Consider the following 21918-nt stretch of genomic DNA (forward strand, 5'->3'; position numbering starts at 1 on the left):
TCAGCCACCAATTGTGCAAGTTCTCCCACTTAAAAACATGAGAGAGGCCTGTAATTTTCATCATAGGTACACGTCAACTATGACAGAAAAATGAGAGGAAAAAAATCCTGAAAATCACATTGTAGGATTTTTTATGAATTTATTTGCAAATTATGGTGGAAAATAAGTATTTGGTCAATAACAAAAGTTTCTCAATACTTTGTTATATACCCTTTGTTGGCAATGACACAGGTCAAACTTTTTCTGTAAGTCTTCACAAGGTTTTCACACACTGTTGCTGGTATTTTGGCCCATTCCTCCATGCAGATCTCCTCTAGAGCAGTGATGTTTTGGGGCTGTCGCTGGGCAACACGGACTTTCAACTCCCTCCAAAGATTTTCTATGGGGTTGAGATCTGGAGACTGGCTAGGCCACTCCAGGACCTTGAAATGCTTCTTACGAAGCCACTCCTTCGTTGCCCGGGCGGTGTGTTTGGGATCATTGTCATGCTGAAAGACCCAGCCACGTTTCATCTTCAATGCCCTTGCTGATGGAAGGAGGTTTTCACTCAAAATCTCACGATACATGGCCCCATTCATTCTTTCCTTTACACGGATCAGTCGTCCTGGTCCCTTTGCAGAAAAACAGCCCCAAAGCATGATGTTTCCACCCCCATGCTTCACAGTAGGTATGGTGTTCTTTGGATGCAACTCAGCATTCTTTGTCCTCCAAACACGACGAGTTGAGTTTTTACCAAAAAGTTATATTTTGGTTTCATCTGACCATATGACATTCTCCCAATCCTCTTCTGGATCATCCAAATGCACTGTAGCAAACTTCAGACGGGCCTGGACATGTACTGGCTTAAGCAGGGGGACACGTCTGGCACTGCAGGATTTGAGTCCCTGGCGGCGTAGTGTGTTACTGATGGTAGGCTTTGTTACTTTGGTCCCAGCTCTCTGCAGGTCATTCACTAGGTCCCCCCGTGTGGTTCTGGGATTTTTGCTCACCGTTCGTGATCATTTTGACCCCACGGGGTGAGATCTTGCGTGGAGCCCATATCGAGGGAGATTATCAGTGGTCTTGTATGTCTTCCATTTCCTAATAATTGCTCCCACAGTTGATTTCTTCAAACCAAGCTGCTTACCTATTGCAGATTCAGTCTTCCCAGCCTGGTGCAGGTCTACAATTTTGTTTCTGGTGTCCTTTGACAGCTCTTTGGTCTTGGCTGTTTGAGGTTGTGGACAGATGTCTGTTATACTGAAAACAAGTTCAAACAGGTGCCATTAATACAGGTAACGAGTGGAGGACAGAGGAGCCTCTTAAAGAAGAAGTTACAGGTCTGTGAGAGCCAGAAATCTTGCTTTTTTTTAGGTGACCAAATACTTATTTTCCACCATAATTTGCAAATAAATTCATAAAAAATCCTACAATGTGATTTTCTGGAATTTTTTGTCTCAATTTGTCTGTCATAGTTGACGTGTACCTATGATGAAAATTACAGGCCTCTCTCATCTTTTAAATGGGAGAACTTGCACAATTAGTGGCTGACTAAATACTTTCCCCCCCCCCCCACTGTACATTGCTTTTAGCTTGCAGTTTGTGCACACCTTTATCCAGAGGGAATACAAAAAGTATAGCTCGGGTCTGAAAGAAGTATATGGATTCAATTTTTGTCCAATTATTGAGCATGTCCTCAACTCAAATAAGCATCAGAAATTTTCCTGATTTAGCATATAAAAAAAGCACATCAAGATCCTGATATGCTTTTTTACAGAGCATATGTGCTGAGAACATATACTATGTAGGTCTACTGTCAGAATTGTCATCATATAGAGAAAATAAGATGTCCACAGAGGCCTATTTTAGGATATCAAATGAGTCAATATCCGGCCATACCATGTATGATATCCGGAGGGATCCAAAAACGATTTATGCATGAAATATTTTTTTTTCTCCATATTTGTAAAATTATTTAGCATGTGCTGAAAACTCAGAAATGCATCAGAAATCTTCCTTATTTTCAGCATATCAAAAAGCATATCAAGATCCGGATATGGACCTCAGCCAGGCGAGCTGAAGAGTGAAGAATTGAGGAAATGAATGTGAGCGTTGGTATTATAGCCAGGAAGGCAGGGCTTCCGAGGGCGGGCTCAGCATCCATTAGCCCGTTGGGCGTGGTTTCAGTTTTCAGGTAAATATGATTGGTCGTTGACTCCCCATAGTATGTTATACCTAGTGACCAACTGAAAGGGATCATTATTTTAAGTTGGACATTCATACAATCCAATTATAATCCAGAAGTCCAGTCACTTTGGCAAATGACAGGAGTGGAATGTAATAACTGAACAGAAACCAGGCTAGCATATTGGCAGTTAATAATTAAAAAAAGTATTCCTCTAAAACTGTCTGGCTAGCTAGCTAATGGACATAGAGTGCAGATAAATTCTTCAAATTCATTGTTTTACACAATATCTCATCACAGCACTGGAAACCATGGTTGAACAACATCATAAAGAAGGTTCATGTCCATTCTAGTTTTCTAATTCCTAATTATATCTAATAACCTTTAGGCATATGACATTTACATTTACATCATTTAGCAGATGCTCTTATCCAGAGCGACTTACAAATTGGTGCATTCAACTTATGATAGCCAGTGGGACAACCACTTTTTTTTTTTTTTTATGGGGCGGTAGAAAGATTACTTTATACTATTCCAGGTATTCCTTAAAGAGGTATGGTTTCAAATGTCTCCGGAAGGTGGTCAGTGATTCCGCTGTCCTGGCGTCGTGGGGGAGCTTGTTCCACCATTGGGGTGCCAGAGCAGCGAATAGCTTTGACTGGGCTGAGCGGGAACTGTGCTTTCGTAGAGGTAGGGGGGCTAGCAGGCCAGAGGTGGATGAACGTAGTGCCCTCGTTTGGGTGTAGGGTCTGATCAGAGCCTAAAGGTAAGGAGGTGCCGTTCCCCTCACAGCTCCGTAGGCAAGCACCATGGTCTTGTAGTAGATGCGAGCCTCAACTGGAAGCCAGTGGAGTGTACGGAGGAGCGGGGTGACATGAGAGAACTTGGGAAAGTCGAACACCAGATGGGCTGCGGCGTTCTGGATAAGTTGTAGGGGTTTAATGGCACAGGCAGGGAGCCCAGCCAACAGCGAGTTGCAGTAATCCAGAAGGGAAATGACAAGTGCCTGGATTAGGACCTGTGCCGCTTTCTGTGTAAGGTAGGGTCAACTCCCAACAACCTACCAAACCCGGTCTCAGGAATGGCTAACTCTAGAAATTCCTTCGGTCTCTACTGAGTTAGTTAAATCAATATTTTTTTCTCTTAAATTAGATGTTTTGGTGCATATAGGGCAATTCATAAAGCTGATTGAGGACCTTATTACTGATGAATGTGTTTGTTTTTTGTGATCGTGTTCTTTCTTTCTTTCTGCTTGCATTTTGTATTTTGTATTTGATGTGTGTATTTCTGTAATTTCTGTAATGCAGGGCTCATCTGCAAAATATACCTTGGTCTCAGTACGACTCCCTGATCAAATAAAGGTAAGATAAAAGTGGTTTTCCATCACTACTACAGACCTTGTGGCACTGCAAAAACATCAATGCATTCCTGATCAAAAGAGGTTGCAAGTTCAAATCCCCAGAGCATGTCTTTATGTCAATCATTTATGGGGACTGCATCTCCTGTATCGGCACGCAACACCAACAAGGCAATGAATGGAGATCATACTGTACATTTGACGTTTGGAATGAAAGAAGCGTGACCTGGTTCAGCTTCGAATAGTGAGTGTTTTGCTTTTAAATTCTATTTACAGATAGAATTAGGTGGCTTGTCTTTTCCACGTGGATCTTGTATCCATTGAACGTAGCCCATTTAACCAGTCTTTTTCTTTAATGTTTTTTCCCCCCAACACTTCGATTCCTTATTTTGAAATCGATAAGAATTGCGTCGATTGACTTATCGATTATTCAACTATTTGAAATCCTCCCTGGTAGGGGAACATAACATGTCATTCCACAAAGAGAGTGGCTTTTGGGTAGTGTAATTCTGTCAGGACACCTACAGCACCCGAAAGATCATCAATCACCCGAGCCATGGCCTGTTCACCCTGCTATCATCCAGAAGGCGAGGTCAGTACAGGTGCATCAAAACTGGGACAGAGAGACTGAAAAACGGCTTCTATAACAAGGCCATCAGACTGTTAAATAGCCATTACTAGCCGGCCCCCACCTAGTACCCTGCCCTGAACTTAGTCACTTTAATAATGTTTACATACTGTTTTACTCATTTCATATGTATATACACTGTTTCTAGTCAATGCAATCCTATTCAACTATTGCTGTATATATATATATATATTTACATTTACGTCATTTAGCAGACGCTCTTATCCAGAGCAACTTACAAATTGGTGCATTCACCTTATAGCCAGTGGGATAACCACTTTACAATTATTTTATATATATACATATACATACACACACACACACTATTCTACAGATACACAAAACAATTATATCCACACTGTCCATAATGTCTATACATCCCATCACATATATATTTATACTCCGGATTTACTTTTTAAATTATTTAACCAGGTAAGCCAGTTGAGAACAAGTTCTCATTTACAACTGCGACCTGGCCAAGATAAAGCAAAGCAGTGCGATAAAAAAACACAGAGTTACATATGGGGTTAACAAAACATAAAATGTACTTGTAGATCTGTGTGTGTTATTGTGAATTGTTAGATATTACTGCACTGCTGGAGCTAGGAACACAAGCATTTCGCTACACCTGCAATAACATCTGCTAAATATGTGTATGCGACCAATACAATTTGATTTGTCAAAAACAACTATTTTACATAAAGAGTATATGTTCATCTTAATAAAAAGTGTTTTCCCAAAATAAATGTAATGGAGCTAAGCACACTGGGAGATGAATTCACCTTTCAGCAGGCCAATAACCTCAAACACAAGGCCAAATCTACATTTTAGTCATTTTAGCAGACGCTCTTATCCAGAGTGACGTGCAGTTAGTGAGTGCATAAATTTTTCATACATCTACACTGGAGTTGTTTACCAAGAAGACAGTGAATGTTCTTGAGTGGCCGAGTTACAGTTTTGACTTAAATATACTTGGAAATCTATGGCAGGACCTGAAAATGGTTGTCTAGCAATGGTCAACAACCAATTTGTCAGAGCTTGAAGAATTTTGAAAGAATAATGGGAAAATGTTGCACAATCCAGGTGTGGAAGGCTCTTAGCCAGAAAAACTCAATGCTGTTATCGCTGCTGTAATGAATACTCAAGGCGAAAAAGGGGTAGATTCACGCACAGAGCGCGGCAGGTGTTTATTTTGCCTTCGCAAAAGGCAGGAATCGTGGTCACAGGCAGGCAAAATTGCAGGAGAAACAAAAACTAGGACTGAAGGCTATAACTGGTTCTCACAACTGCGCTAGGAAAAGGCTTAGCAGAGTCAAAACAAACAATATCTCACAAGGCACAAACAGAATGAACTGAACTAAATAAGGAGCTAATGAGAACAAGTGAGTAACAAACACAGGTGAAATCAATGAACAAAAATGAAAGACAGGGCTACGTTCAAGAACACAAAGAAACAGGGCTACGTTCAAGAACACAAGGTTGACTAAGAAAATAAATGCAGAACCCTACAGCTGCCAAAGGTCCTTCTACAAAGTTTTGACTCAGGGGTGTGAATACTTATGTAAATGAGCTATTTCTGTATTTCATTTTCAATAAATTTGCAAACATTTCTAAAAACATGTTTTCACTGTTATTATGGGGTATTGTGTGTAGATGGGTGAGAGAAAAAAAATCTATTTAATCCATTTTGAATTCAGGCTGTAACACATCAAAATGTGTAACAATTCAAGGGGTATGAATGCTTTCTGAAGGCAATGTACATGAAGGCACAGTCAACTGAATAGGCATCAGGATAGCTAATAATAAGAGTAAATTAAAGAACAGAGTAGCAGCAGTAGCAGTAGCAAATGATGAGTGTAAAAGTTGAATTAATTAGGATCCCCATTAGCAGCTACTCCTCCTGGAGTCCACATTAAAAAAAAAGTATTCTTTAAGACTTTTTCCACATTTTGTTATGTAACAGCGTTATTTTAAAATTAATGTAATAGTTTTTTCCCCTCATCAATCTACACACAATAACCCAAAATGGCAAAGCAAAAACAGGTTTTTACAAATTTGTGACGCTTGGCACACCTGAATTTGGGGAGTTTCTCACATTCTTCTCTGCAGATCCTCTCAAGCTCTGTCAGGTTGGATGGGGAGTGTTGCTGCACAGCTATTTTCAGGTCTCTCCAGAGATGTTCGATCGGGTTTAAGTCCGGGCTCTGGCTGGGCCACTGAAGGACATTCAGAGATTTTTCCTGAAGCCACTCCTGCGTTGTCTTGGCTGTTTGCTTAGGGTTGTTGTCCTATTGGAAGGTGACCCTTCGCCCCAGTCTGAGGTCCTGAGCAGTCTGGAGCAGGTTTTCATCAAGGGTCTCTCTGTAGTTTGCTCCGCTCATCTTTGCCTCGATCCTGACTAGTCTCCCTGCCACTGAAAAACATCCCCACAGCATGATGCTGCCACCAGTTTGCGCCAGACATAGCGTTTTCCTTGATGGCCAAAAATATAAATTTTAGTCTCATCTGACCAGAGTACCTTCTTCCAAATGTTTGGGGAGTCTCCCACATGGCTTTTGGCGAACACCAAACATGTTTGCTTATTTTTTTCTTTAAGCAATGGCTTTTTTCTGGCCACTCTTCCGTAAAGCCCAGCTCTGTGGAGTGTACGGCTTAAAGTTGACCTATGGACAGATACTCCATTCTCCGCTTTGCAGCTCTTCTGGGTTATCTTTGGTCTCTTTGTTGCTTCTCTGATTAATGCCCTCCTTGCCTGGTCTGTGAGTTTTGGTGGGCGGCCCTCTCTTGGCAGGTTTGTTGTGGTGCCATATTCTTTCCATTAAAAAAAATTTGATTTAATGGTGCTCCGTGGGTTGTTCAAAGTTTCAGATATTTTTTTATAACCCAACCCTGATCTGTACTTCTCCACAACTTTCTCCCTGACCTGTTTGGAGAGCTCCTTGGTCTTCATGGTGCCGCTTGCTTGGTGGTGCCCCTTGCTAAGTGATGTTGCAGACTCTGGGGCCTTTCAGAACAGGTGTATATATACTGAGATCATGTGACAGATCATGTGACACTTAGATTGCACACAGGTGGACTTTATTTAACTAATTATGTGACTTCTGAAGGTAATTGGTTGCATCAGATCTTATTTAGGGGCTTCATAGCAAAGGGGGTGAATACATATGCATGCACCACTTTTCCGTCATTTTTTGTTGTTGAATTTTTTGAAACGTCACCAATTTGGACTATTTTGTGTATGTCCATTACATGAAATCCAAAACAAAATCCATTTAAATTACAGGTTGTAATAAAAAAAAAATCGGAAAAACGCCAAGGGGGATGAATACTTTTGCAAGGCATTGTATTTTGTGTAGATTGCTGAGGATTTTTTTCAATTTAATCCATTTCAGAATAAGGCTGTAAAGTAACAAAATGTTGAAAAAGTCAAAGGGTCTGATTACTTTCTGAAGGCACTGTTAATGCATATAAATCAGGCACGGATATTTGTATGGTAACCAAACTTGTTACACGTGTTCCAAACCCTTTCAAGACTCAACATATGTAAGCACATTCAGATTGACCACACGGTGGCGTTTGACTCAGTGTTGAAATTGAAAACCTCTTTATTGTCTTGTGTTTGTATGCTTCCCATTTGTGGTCTGGATTGTGATTCCTAGGATTTTCCTCTGACTCATTTTTGTAACCACTTTTTATGCTCTTTTTTTTCTATTATTCTAAGGCGCTGTCAGAAGAAACACTTTCACATCAAAGGCTACAGAGGGAGAGACGGAGAAGATGAGAAGTCATAAGGTGGCTGCGGCTTGCACCAGACAGAGGCAGAAAGGAGAGGACCGAACAAAGCAAGGAAAGGGCGCATAGACCCAAAAAGACATACTGTATGTACATTTACATACACACATACATACATACATACATGTAAGGGATAAACACTGACGCTTTGTACATTATCTGGAAATAATGGACGACTTGGTACTGTCTGAGTTTATTAGTTCCAGATAATGTACAGAACGGAGGCGTTTATCCCATTTATACCACGGTTGCCAAAGAAAACACATTTACTGGTAAAAATTACATGTTTTCATTGAGATTTCAATTTTGATAAGTAAATTCATACTATTTCATCCTTCCATTAAAACCTGGTTGTTAGTTCTATGAGTTAGGTTGCTAGAGAAGCGGACTTGTTGTTCATTCTATTTGTTTGATTGCTATGCAGGCTGGCAATGTTCTTATCCCTTGCTTGCTAGCTAGCCAACTATGGCTAACACAGTCGTGTCAACTCTGCAAATAGAATAACATCACAGTAGCTGCATTTACATTTGTTTAAGCTGTTTTCTAGTGACATTTATTTGGATACATCCATGCTACTGTACATACATAGTGCCTGTTGAGGGATGACACCAACACAAAGTCGATTTCATCTATTTAAGTGAATGTTTTAAAATCAAAAAATGTTATGTATTTTTTTTATGTTTATGTTGTTGGGGTGGGGGGGGGGGGGGGGGGGGGTGCTAAAATGGCAGCTTTGGTTCAGTTCAGCCTGCCAGATCTGTCCCGAATGACTCTTGCCTAGTCTGTACCGTCATTCGTTTCAGATCCGGCTGCCAGACCCGGGCCAGCAGTTTTAGATCTGGCATGCTGGAATCAGGCCAGATGTGGGCAAGACGTTTGTGCTACCTGGGTAGTCAGATAATTAATTTAATGGACTAATTGCTAAGACTTATTACGAGTCGCAAGCGAGGTGTATATAGTATGAAAATATGATAACTATTACCCCACTACACTTCCGCCTTTAACACTTGTACTTGTCTTTTCTTACTCGCACTGATTTAGCTAATAGCTGCTTTATTGGGGAAAGTTTCTACTTACTATGACTGTGATATGAGGTTGACATACCAAGCTACCTTAAGTATGATGCACTAACTGTACGTCGCTCTGGATAAGAGCGTCTGCTAAATGTCTAAAATATCAAATGTTTGAAATTAGCTTTTTATGTGTGTGCTACTTAATTAAATTAATCAGAATGCTCCACATAAATTGCAGGTTGTCACAGCTACAACCTTTGATTCATTGCTCTGAAATAGCGCTCTTTGTCGCTATACAATTAACCCTCAATTAATAATTAATTTGTCTCTTGTTTGACATTACATGAAGTCACTTAATTGTGTCCTTGAGTGTTGACTCATTCTTTTGTTTCAACATTAAAAACTCATTTAACTCCTTTCGAGTTTGCAGCAAATTGACAATTCCAAGCAGCAGACTACTTTCTGATTGGTTGACCTACATGGAGAAGACAACCGGCCTATAGTATAGACAAAATAAAAATAAATGGAATGCTGGGAATACTTACTGAAAGTACTGCATTGTCTTATAAACTCATGCAGTGCTGTATCATGATAGCCTTGGGGTCAGGTTGGGGTCAGGCCCAATATTTAAAAAAAACAATCTGTATGACACAACAAAGTTATAGATGCTTTGTGAAGGCTCAATTTAATATGATTTATAAAGCCTTTATTAAGCAGTGCTTATGTCAACTGATTCCACAGATTTGTCACATTTGACATTGGTGGTTATGTCACACAGTTATGCCACATTTATGAATCCTTTATAGAGCATGCCATATATTTAAAGATGATTTGTGACCCATTTATGTTTCTTATGAAGCCTTTATGAATGCTTTAAGAAGCATTTATAAGTTGCTCAAGGGGGTAGCCACCAAATATTGAAGCAAAAGGAGCAAATACTTTTTCACACCAGGACACTGAATGTTGAAACATTTTTGTTTAATAAATGTTAAAAGAGTATCATGTTTTGTAGTCATGTATTATTCAGGTTATCTGTATCTGTTATTCGGATATTTGTATTTTTTATCCTAAGGGGTTCACAAACTTTTTCACAGCACAGTTTAGGCTATCAATTAACCAATCAGTCAGTCATTAAAAAGGCATGGAATTGTCCCACAAAACAAAACTGTCAAAATTAACACTCAAGCGCCAGCTACTGGACTGGCCATACTACCAGACCAAGTGGAATAAAATTGCCCATAGATGCAGTTCTAAGATATGTTAACAGTTTCCCCCAACCACCATAGGTTACACTTAGGATTTGAGGAGGGTAAGCTGACCCTATGCACACTCACTAGACTATATATACACACTCACTCACTCACACACACTACATTGACACTCCCACACAACACCCACACACATTCACATACACTACATATGCACACGCACACGCACACGCACACACACACACACACACACACACACACACACACACACACACACACACACACACACACACACACACGCACACACGCATGCATGCATACCGACACAACACAACACAACACACATACATACACATTACACTCACACTTTTATCTTAATCACTGTCCGGTAATATGGTCAGGTGCAGCAAAGAAAGACCTAGTAAAGCTGCAGCTGGCTCAAAACAAAGCAGCACACCTTGACCTTAACTGCACACATAGAACCAACATCAACAAAATGCATGATAGTCTTTCATGGTTGAGGGTTGAGGAAAAATTGACTACTTCTCTTCTAGTCTTTTTAAGAAACATTTGTGTGTTGAAAATGTCTAACCACTTGTATAATCTATTTTCATATACTTCAAAACGGACATACAGTGCCTTCAGAAAGTATTCAGACCTCTTGACTTTTTCAACATTTTGTTACGTTACAGCCTTATTCTAAAATGGATTACGTTTTTAAAAAATCCTCAGCAATCTAAACACAATACCCCATAAAACAGAAATACCTTTTTTACATAAGTATTCAGACCGTTCGCTATGAGACTCGAAATTGAGCTCAGGTGCATTCTGTTTCCATTAATCCGTTTCTACAACTTGATTGGAGTCCATCTGTGGTAAGTTCAATTGATTGGATATGATTTGGAAAGGCACACACCTGTCTATATAAGGTCCCACAGTTGACTGTGCATGTCAGAGCAAAAACCAAGCCATGTGGACGAAGGAATTGTCCGTTGAGCTCAGAGACAGGATTGTGTCGAGGCACAGATCTGGGGAAGGGTACCAAAACATTTCTGCAGCATTGAAGGTACCCAAGAACACAGTGGCCTCCATCATTCTTAAATGGAAGAAGTTTGGAAGCACCAAGACTCTTCCCAGAGCTGGCCGCCCGGCCAAACTGAGCAATCACGGGAGAAGGGCCTTGGTCAGGGAGGTGACCAAGAACCCGATGGTTATTCTGACAGAGCTCTAGAGTTCCTCTGTGGAGATGGGAGAAATTTCCAGAAGGACAACCATCTCTGCAGCACTCCACCAATCAGGCCTTTATGGTAGAGTGGCCAGATGGAAGCCACTCCTTAGTAAAAGGCACATGACAGCCCACTTGGAGTTTGCCAAAAGGCACCTAAAGACTCTCAGACCATGAGAAACAAGATTCTCTGGTCTGATGAAACCAATAATTAACTCTTTGGCCTGAGTGCCAAGCGTCACGTCTGGAGGAAACCTGGCACAATCCCTACGGTGAAGCATGGTGCTGGCACATATGCAGAAAGCACATATACAGGCCCGTCTGAAGTTTGCCAATGAACATCTGAATGATTCAGAGGAGAACTGGGTGAAAGTGTTGTGGTCAGATGAGACAAAAATCGAGCTCTTTGGCATCAACTCAACTCGCTGTGTTTGGAGGAGGAGGAATGCTGCCGATGACTCCAAGAACACCATCCCCACCGTCAAACATGGAGGTGGAAACATTATGCTTTGGGGGTGTTTTTCTGCTAAGGGGACAGGACAACTTCACTGCATCAAAGGGACGATGGACGGGGCCATGTACCGTCAAATCTTGGGTGAGAACCTCATTCCCTCAGCCAGGGCATTGAAAATGGGTCGTGGATGGGTATTCCAGCATGACAATGACCCAAAACACACGGCCAAGGCAACAAAGGAGTGGCTCAAGAAGAAGCACATTAAGGTCCTGGAGTGGCCTAGCCTGTCTCCAGACTTTAATCCCATAGAAAATCTGTGGAGGGAGCTGAAGGTTCGAGTTGCCAAACATCAGCCTCGAAACCTTAATGACTCGGAGAAGATCTGCAAAGAGGAGTACGACAAAATCCCTCCTGAGATGTGTGCAAACCTGGTGGCCAACTACAAGAAACTTCTGACCTCTGTGATTGCCAACAAGGGTTTTGCCACCAAGTACTAAGTCACGTTTTGCAGAGGGGTCAAATACTTATTTCCCTCATTAAAATGCAAATCAATTTATAACATTTTTGATGTGCGTTTTTCTGGATTTTTTTGTTGTTATTCTGTCTCTCACTGTTCAAATAAACCTACCATTAAAATGATAGACTGATCATGTCTTTGTCAGTGGGCAAACGTACGAAATCAGCAGGGGATCAAATACTTTTTTCCCTCACTGTATCAAGTTTTATCCAGATTGGCCCTGTGGTTCCGGAGGAGATGTAATTTGAGTGGTTTTCAAAAATAAAAATGGCAGACCTTATGGTTCCTTGTAAGAAGAGGGACATATGCACAGAAGTCCTCGGATCAATTTCCCTCAGAAAATAACTATTTTCTGTGATCTATGGTCAGGCTATGTCATAATAGTATTCTAATATCTAATTCTATGGTCTGGCCACTGTCAGTCTCTCACACCAGTCTCTCTCTTCTTGTTTCCCCTGCCCAGTATTCATGAAAACAGCTCTCAGAGTGTAAACATATGGTGCGTGCAATTCAGAATCCTTTGGACGTCTCTACCCCATTGAAGTTGACATTTGAAATGGTAAAGGTTAGGTAAGGGATTTGGTTATGTGTAAGGTTAGGATAAAGGTTAAGATTAGTGTTATGGTTTAGAGTAGGGACGTCCCAAGGATTCCAGATAGCACTGATCATAAACATAAGAGCTATGGATGCAAGGACTGGCCATCCATTATATACAAATTATAGTTTTAACCATGTTTTGAGGCTATACAGTGTTTGTTTTCAGTTAAACAGGCCTATGTTTGGTTCTGATGGGGAAGAACAATTCAACTAAGCTCAACAAGCATTTATAACCTAGTTTCTTCAAGAATCGATACCTAGTTTGCTTTGCTTTATCTTGGCCAGGTCGCAGTTGTAAATGAGAACTTGTTCTCAACTGGCTTACCTGGTTAAATAAAGGTGAAATAAATAAATAAAATTAGTGAAAGTCTACACACCCTTGAACAGTTTTCACATTTGAGATTGACTCCTTTATTGTCCAGACACACCATCTCAGGGTGCCAGTCTTCAGATTCACATTTTGAGTAGTTGGCGCACGGTGGTGGAAGGTGGAGACAGTCCATCAGAGAGGCTGAGGGTGGAGAGACAAACAAGAAGACATGTATTATAGAGCACATCACTTTACATGGGGTTCAAGTGATGAATGGGGTCTGCTGGAAACATTCATCATTCAACCTATAGAATATTGTTTCACATTATACTTATAGTTATTATTAGTGGAAAGTTCAAATGTATTGTAAACCAGAATGGATGGACTGTAATTGTTGTTCAACAAATAATATGTTATTATGAGTGATAACTGTTGTGTCACACATACGTTTCTGGCTGCGAACAGTCTGAGTAGAGCACATCAGTTTACATTGGGTTCAAGTGAGGAATGGGGTCAGCTGGAAACACTAATCATTCAACCTATAGAACGTTATTTTACATTATATTTATAGTTTATTTTCTTTTTTTTATAGATTTGTTTTCAATAAACGAAGACAGCAGCTGATTGACCCATTGACTGTATAGGGTCAACCATGAATAGTTTCGCAAAACTATTTATTGTTTTGTGGTCGACCACTAGCTAGATCTAAATAATTTAGGTAGCTAATTTTACACAGAACAACCGGGACCATGTAAAAAAATAATATTGTGTGTGTTATTGTAATTCAGCGTTTAGCTGCCATAGTACACATGAAACAAAATATACCATTATCATCATCATTATTGAATCTTGGAGCACTCTTTGCCATCTCCGCTCGAGACCAGTTGGGGTTACGCGAGTCCTTTGAGACACAATGGACATAGCTAGCTAGCTAACATTAGCTAGCATAGCTAACTGTGACTGTTAGCTCGCTAGCTATGTTAACCGGGTGCTTTCATGCCTAGTGTTAGCTAGACTATCGATGTTTTACAAACAAAAACACTAGCTAACTCAATTAGTTACCTACTATCGCATAGGCTAGATCCTAAACGTATTGACTTAGCTAGCTACATCTGCTTTAACAGTTAGCTAAGATACAGTTGAAGTCGGAAGTTTACATACACTTAGGTTGGAGTCATTAAAACTCGTTTTTCAACCACACCACAAATTTCTTGTTAACAAACTATAGTTTTGGCAAGTTGGTGAGGACATCTATTTTGAGCATGACACAAGTAATTTTTCCAACAATTGTTTACAGACAGATTATTTAACTTATAATTCACTGTATCACAATTCCAATGGGTCATAAGTTTATATACACTAAGTTGACTGTGCCTTTAAACAGCTTGGAAAATTCCAGAAAATGATGTCATGGCTTTAGAAGCTTCTGATAGGCTAATTGACATCATTTGAGTCAATTGGAGGTGTACCTGTGGATGTATTTCAAGGCCTACCTTCAAACACAGTGCCTCTATGCTTGACATCATGGGAAAATCAAAAGTAATCAGCAAAGACCCCAGAAAGAGAATTGTAGACCTCCACATGTCTGGTTCATCCTTGGGAGCAATTTCCAAATGCCTGAAGGTACCGCGTTCATCTATACAAACAATAGTACGCAAGTATAAACCCCATGGGACCACGCAGCCGTCATACCGCTCAGGAAGGAGACGCGTTCTGTCTCCTAGAGATGAATGTACTTTGGTGGGAAAAGTGCAAATCAATCCCAGAACAACACCAAAGGACCTTGTGAAGATGCTGGAGGAAACAGGTACAAAAGTATCTATATCCACAGTAGAACGAGTCCTATATCGATGTAACCTGAAAGGCCGCTCAGCAAGGAAGAAGCCACTGCTCCAAAACCGCAATAAAATAGCCAGACTACGGTTTGCAACTGCACACGGGGACAAAGATCGTACTTTTTGGAGAAATGTCCTCTGGTCTGATGAAACAAAAATAGAACTGTTTGGCCATAATGACCATTGTTATGTTTGGAGGAAAAATGGGGCAGCTTGCAAGCCGAAGAACACCATCCCAACCATGAAGCACGGGGATGGCAGCATCATGCTGTCGGGGTGCTTTGCTGCAGGAGGGACTGGTGCACTTCACAAAATAGATGGCATCATGAGGAAGGAAAATTATGTGGATATATTGAAGTAACATCTCAAGACATCAGTCAGAAAGTTAAAGCTTGGTTGCAAATGGGTCTTCCAAATGGACAATGACCCCAAGCATACTTCCAAAGTTGTGGCAAAATGGCTTAAGGACAGCAAAGTCAAGGTATTGGAGTGGCCATCACAAAGCCCTGACCTCAATCCTATAGAAAAGGAGCAAGGAGGCCTACAAACCTGACTCAGTTACACCAGCTCTGTCAGGAGGAATGGGAAAAAATTCACCCAACTTATTGTGGGAAGCTTGTGGAAGGCTACCCGAAATGTTTGAACCAAGTTAAACAATGTAAAGGCAATGCTACCAAATACTAATTGAGTGTATGTAAACTTCTGACCCACTGGAAATGTGATGAAAGAAATGAAAGCTGAAATAAATCATTCTCTCTACTATTATTCTGACATTTCACATTCTTAAAATAAAGTGGTGATCCTAACTGACCTAAGACAGGGAATTTTTACTGGGATTAAATGTGACTACAACAGTCCAGAAAACTTTGACTACAACAGTCCAGAAATGAAGCTAGCTACAATGTCACTAACTAATTAGCGACGAAATACACTACTACAAATACAATAGCTACAATTACCTATTCTGATCTTTTTGATATATTCTCCAGCTGGCCTCGACTGTTAACCAACTGACTGACTCTCACAACGACCGTTGGAAAGTCAGGCGCCAAAGCAGGCTCGAGCTCCAAGGCAGACGGCTCGAGCAGAAGAGGCCACCGCTGCTTCGTTGTGTGTTTTTTGGTTCCTTTACCTCTAAAGGCAGACCTGCCCGGAAATGACATTTTTCTATTCATTCTACAAGGGGTCACAAGCTCCCTTTTAAGGGGTCAATTGCTCCCTATTAAGGATACTTCAGCAAGCATTGTTGTTGGCAATTGACTATACATGTACAGTATGCTGCTATTTGCTATGTTGAAAATTACAATCATAGTTTTGTAAAACAGACAGGAAATAGTAGCCTATTGTTGACTTGGTGATGTGAAGTCTCAATCTTGAATTAAACTTTGTCTATGTTCAGAAAAAAATTGGCATGCAACCTTGGGTTATGACAAAGAAACACTATGGCAAAGTTACACAGTTGGTGATACAATTCAGGAAAGAATTATAAACACTTTCCAAGAAAATAAATATAAACATATATTGGGTAGTAATGTGTAGTATTGTGTAATAATAACATGTATGATAACTTGTACTCCTGAGTGGCGCAGTGGATCGCTCTGCATCGCAGTGCTAACTGTGCCACTAGAGATCCTGGTTCGAATCCAGGCTCTGTCGCAGCCGGCCGCGACCGGGAGACTCATGGGCGGCGCACAATTGGCCCAGCGTTGTCCAGGGTAGGGGAGGGAATGGCCGGCAGGGATGTAGCTCAGTTGATAGAGCATGACGTTTGCAACGCCAGGGTCGTGGGTTTGATTTCCACGGGGGGGCCAGTATAAAAATAAAAATAAATTATTCACTAACTGTAAGTCGCTCTGGATAAGAGCGTCTGCTATATGACAAAAAATGTAAAAAAAAAAAAATGTAAATATGATCTATATAAAGGTTTAGCAATAAACATTAGTTTAATAATGCATATTAAACTTTAATAATTGTGATATGTATGTTTAAATGTCTGTACTAAAGGTTTTGAAGAAAAGAAAAGGTTTGAAAGAAAATGTAATTTACCTTCAATTAAATAAATCTCTCTCTCTCCCATTGGGTGGGTGTGTGTGGGGCCTGGTTCCATTGGGTGGTGTCAGGTTGCAAGCTGTGGGGGGTAACAAGCAGACAAGGGCCATGCTCAAGGCATTATTTTCTAAGAAAAATACATTTAAAAAAACAGTCTTTCCAACAAAAAAATATTATACATATAAACATTTATTGGGTCGTAATGTGTAGTATTGTGCAATAATAATATGTAGGATTTATATAAGGATTTAGAAAGAAAAAAACTATTAGTGTTATAGTTTAATATTTAATATTGCATAGTAAACTTTAATAAATGTAATATGTATGTGTAAATGTCTGTACTAAAGGTTTTGAAGAAAATAAAAGGTTTGAAAGAAAATGTAATTTACCTTAAATTAAATAAATCTCTCTCTCTCCCATTGGGTGGGTGTTGTGGTGCCTTGTTCCATGGGGTGGTGTTAGGTTGCAAGCTGTGGGGGTAACAAGCAGACAAGGGACATGCTCAAGGCATTATTTTCTAAGAAAAATACATTTTCTATCTTTCCAACAAAAAAATATTATACATATAAAACATATATTGGGTCGTAATGTGTAGTATTGTGCAATAATAATATGTAGGATTCATATAAGGGTTTAGAAAAAAAAACGTTACTGTCATAGTTTAATATTTTGCATAGTAAACTTTAATTCTTGTAATAGTATTATATTTCTTTTTTTGGAAAGTGTTTTTAATTCCTTTCTTAGAAAAAAAGTAGAATGAGCATGGCCCTTGTCTGCTTGTAACCCCCTGTCACGATCGTTAGGGAGAGTGGACCAAGGCGCAGCGTTGCAGGCAAACATACTTTATTTAAAGAGAGTAAACACTAGAACAAAACAACAAACGATACGTGCAGTCCTACGGTACAGACCAAAAGGAACAAACCAACTGGAACAAGATCCCACAACTATTGTGGGAAAACAGCCTCTATAAATATGGCTCCCAATCAGAGACAACCAGCAACAGCTGACACTCGTTGCCTCTGATTGGGAACCACTCTGGCCAACACAGAAGTACAACACATAGAATATACACACCCTGGCTCAACATATAGAGTCCCCAGAGCCAGGGTGTGACAGTACCCCCCCCCATAAAGGCGCGGACTGCGACCGCGCCTAAACATAAACAAACCAGGGGAGGGCTGGGTGGGCATTCCTCCTCGGAGGCGGTTCTGGCTCTGGGCTTGCCCACCACCCTCCAATAATCCCCCCGTAGCGCCCCTGGTCCGGTCTGGCCCCGCTGGCTGGAGCTGGACTGGACATCGTAGGAGCAGATTGCTTAAGCTCCGGTGTGGAGCAGCTGACCGGTACCTGACCAGGCACCGGTGACCCAGGCACGGGTTGTGCCGGACTGACGACGCGCACCCCTGGCTTGGTGCGTGGAGCAGCAACGGGCCGGACCGGGCTGACGATGCGCACCCCTGGCTTGGTGCGTGGAGCAGGAACGGGCCGGACCGGGCTGACGACTCGCACCCCTGGCTTGGTGCGTGGAGCAGCAACGGGCCGGACCGGGCTGACGATGCGCACCACTGGCTTGGTGCGTGGAGCAGCAACGGGCCGGACCGGGCTGACGATGCGCACCCCTGGCTTGGTGCGTGGAGCAGGAACGGGCCGGACCGGGCTGACGATGCGCACCCCTGGCTTGGTGCGTGGAGCAGGAACGGGCCGGACCGGGCTGACGACTCGCACCCCTGGCTTGGTGCGTGGAGCAGGAACGGGCCGGACCGGGCTGACGACTCGCACCCCTGGCTTGGTGCGTGGAGCAGCAACGGGCCGGACCGGGCTGACGACTCGCACCCCTGGCTTGGTGCGTGGAGCAGGAACGGGCCTTACCGGGCTGACGACTCGCACCATTACCTTGGTGCGGGGAGCAGGAACAGGCCGGGCTGGGCTGGTGACGCGCACCGTAGGCTTGGTGCGGGGAGCAGGAACAGGCCGGGCCGGGCTGGCGACGCGCACCGTAGGCTTGGTGCGAGTGGCAGGAACAGGCCGGGCCGGGCTGGCGCCGCGCACCGTAGGCTTGGTGCGAGTGGCAGGAACAGGCCGGGCCGGGCTGGCGACGCGCACCGTAGGCTTGGTGCGAGTGGCAGGAACAGGCCGGGCCGGCGACGCGCACCGTAGGCTTGGTGCGAGTGGCAGGAACAGGCCGGGCCGGGCTGGCGACGCGCACCGTAGGCTTGGTGCGAGGATCAGGAACAGGCCGGGCCGGGCTGGCGACGCGCACCATTACCTTGGTGCGGAGAGCAGGAACAGGCCGGGCTGGGCTGGCGACGCGCACCGTAGGCTTGGTGCGAGTGGCAGGAACCGGCCGGGCCGGGCTGGCGACGCGCACCGTAGGCTTGGTGCGAGGAGCAGGAACAGGCCAGGCTGGGCTGGCGACGCGCACAGTAGGCTTGGTGCGAGGGGCAGGAACAGGACGGGCCGGGCTGGCGAGGCACACCGTAGGCTTGGTGCGGGGAGCAGGAACAGACCAGACCGGACCGACTGGGGACACACACCACTGGCCCTACGTCGGGATCTGGAACGGGCCGGACCGGACTGGTAACACACCCCAGTACCTCTCGCCGTGCCTCTACACCTTCCTTCCCTTCTTTGACCAGTGGCCCCCGTAACCTGGCGGCCTCCTCTGCCAACCTCCCAAATCGCCCTGTGGCAGCCTCCTGCTGCCCAGTCGCCCATGCCGTGTGCCCCCCCCCCTAAATTTTTTTTGGGGTTGCCTCTCGTCCGTCCGACGACGACACTGTTGACGCCGTTGCTCCTCTCTCGCCAGGGCCTTAATCTTAGCCCATGGCCCTTTTCCCCCGAGCATGTCCTCCCAGGACCACCCTTTGCCCACCTGGGCCATCGCCAACCTCTCCAGCTCCTTTCCCGGCGCTTCCTCCCATGTTCAGGCTGCCTGCTCCTGGACACGCTGCTTGGTCCTGGAGTGGTGGGATCTTCTGTCACGATCGTTAGGGAGAGTGGACCAAGGCGCAGCGTTGCAGGCAAACATACTTTATTTAAAGAGAGTAAACACTAGAACAAAACAACAAACGATATGTGCAGTCCTACGGTACAGACCAAAAGGAACAAACCAACTGGAACAAGATCCCATAACTATTGTGGGAAAACAGCCTCTATAAATATGGCTCCCAATCAGAGACAACCAGCAACAGCTGACACTCGTTGCCTCTGATTGGGAACCACTCTGGCCAACACAGAAATACAACACATAGAATATACACACCCTGGCTCAACATATAGAGTCCCCAGAGCCAGGGTGTGACACCCCCACAAGTTTTTTGTGGTTTATCTCTCTTGAGGTTTCTTCTCGCTTGTAGTTTTGCAGTTTCACAAAACTTCAAAAATACAAAACTTCCAGGCCTCCCCGGAAAATACTTTTTACTTCAAACATATTTTACTTCAAACACGTTTAAAGTTCAACAAGGTCACTACACATCACATCTATTACCAGGCCATTACTTTTTACTTCAATAATGTTTTTTACTTCAAAGAAACAGCTGAACTATCAAGTTATATAATGACACATTAAATATTGTGAGAACATCCAGAGAGGATGTCATTATTGTTGGTTAAGGGCTGTAAGTAAGCATTTCACTGTAATGTCTACACCTGTTGTATTTGGCGAATGTGGCCAATAAATGTTGATTTGATTAAGAGGTCAATGAGAGGACAACTAAAGGACACAGAAAAACTCATCAATCACTTTTTGACAGTAACCGTCTACTATATTCTCTCTTGGGTAAGTTATGAATTGTATCACCAACTGTGTAACTTTGCTATAAACCAAGGTTGCATGCCAAATTTTTTCTGAACCTGAACATAGACAAAGTTTAATTCAAGATTGAGACCTCATATCACCAAGTCAACAATAGGCTACTATTTCCTGTCTGTTTTACAAATCTGTGATTGTAATTTTCAACATGGCAAATAGCAGCATACATGTATCATCAATTGCCAACAATAATTATTGCTGAAGTATCATTAATAGGGAGCTATTGACCCCTTAATAGGGAGCTTGTGACCCCTTGTAGAATGAACAGAAAAATGTCATTTCCGGGTAGGTCTGCCTTTAGAGGTAAAGGAACCAAAAAACACACAATCCATCAGCGGTGGCCTCTTCTGCTCGAGCCGTCTGCCATGGAGCTCGAGCATGCTTTGGCGCCTGACTTTCCGACGGTCGTTGCGAAAACCAAACACTGCATTCCACAGTAAGAACATCATACCAAAGGTCAAGCATGGTGGTGGTGGTGTGATGGTTTGGGGATGCTTTGCTGCCTCATGACCTGGACGACTTGCCTTAATAGAAGGAACCATGAATTCTGCTCTGTATCAGTGAATTCTACAGGAGAATGTCAGACCATCCGTCTGTGAGCTGAAGCTGAAGCGCAGCTGGGTCATGCAGCAAGACAATGATCCAAAACACACAATGAAGTCTACATGAAAATTGGTAAAAAGCAACAAATTGGAAGTTTTGGAATGGCTTAGTCAAAGTACAGACCTAATCCCAATTGAGATGTTGTGGCAGGACTTGAAACTAGCAGTTCATGCATGAAAACCCACACGTCACTGAGTTAAAGCAGTTCTCCATGGAAGAGTGGGACAAAATTCCTCCACAGCGACGTGAGAGACTGATCAACAACTACAGGAAGCATTTGGTTGGAGTCATTGCAGCTAAAGGTGGCACAACCAGTTATTGAGTGTAAGGGGGCAATTACTTTTTCACACAGCGG

The sequence above is a fragment of the Coregonus lavaretus genome (assembly GCF_964263955.1).
Source record: "Coregonus lavaretus genome assembly, chromosome: 37".
In the NCBI taxonomy this organism is placed as follows: Eukaryota; Metazoa; Chordata; class Actinopteri; order Salmoniformes; family Salmonidae; genus Coregonus; species Coregonus lavaretus.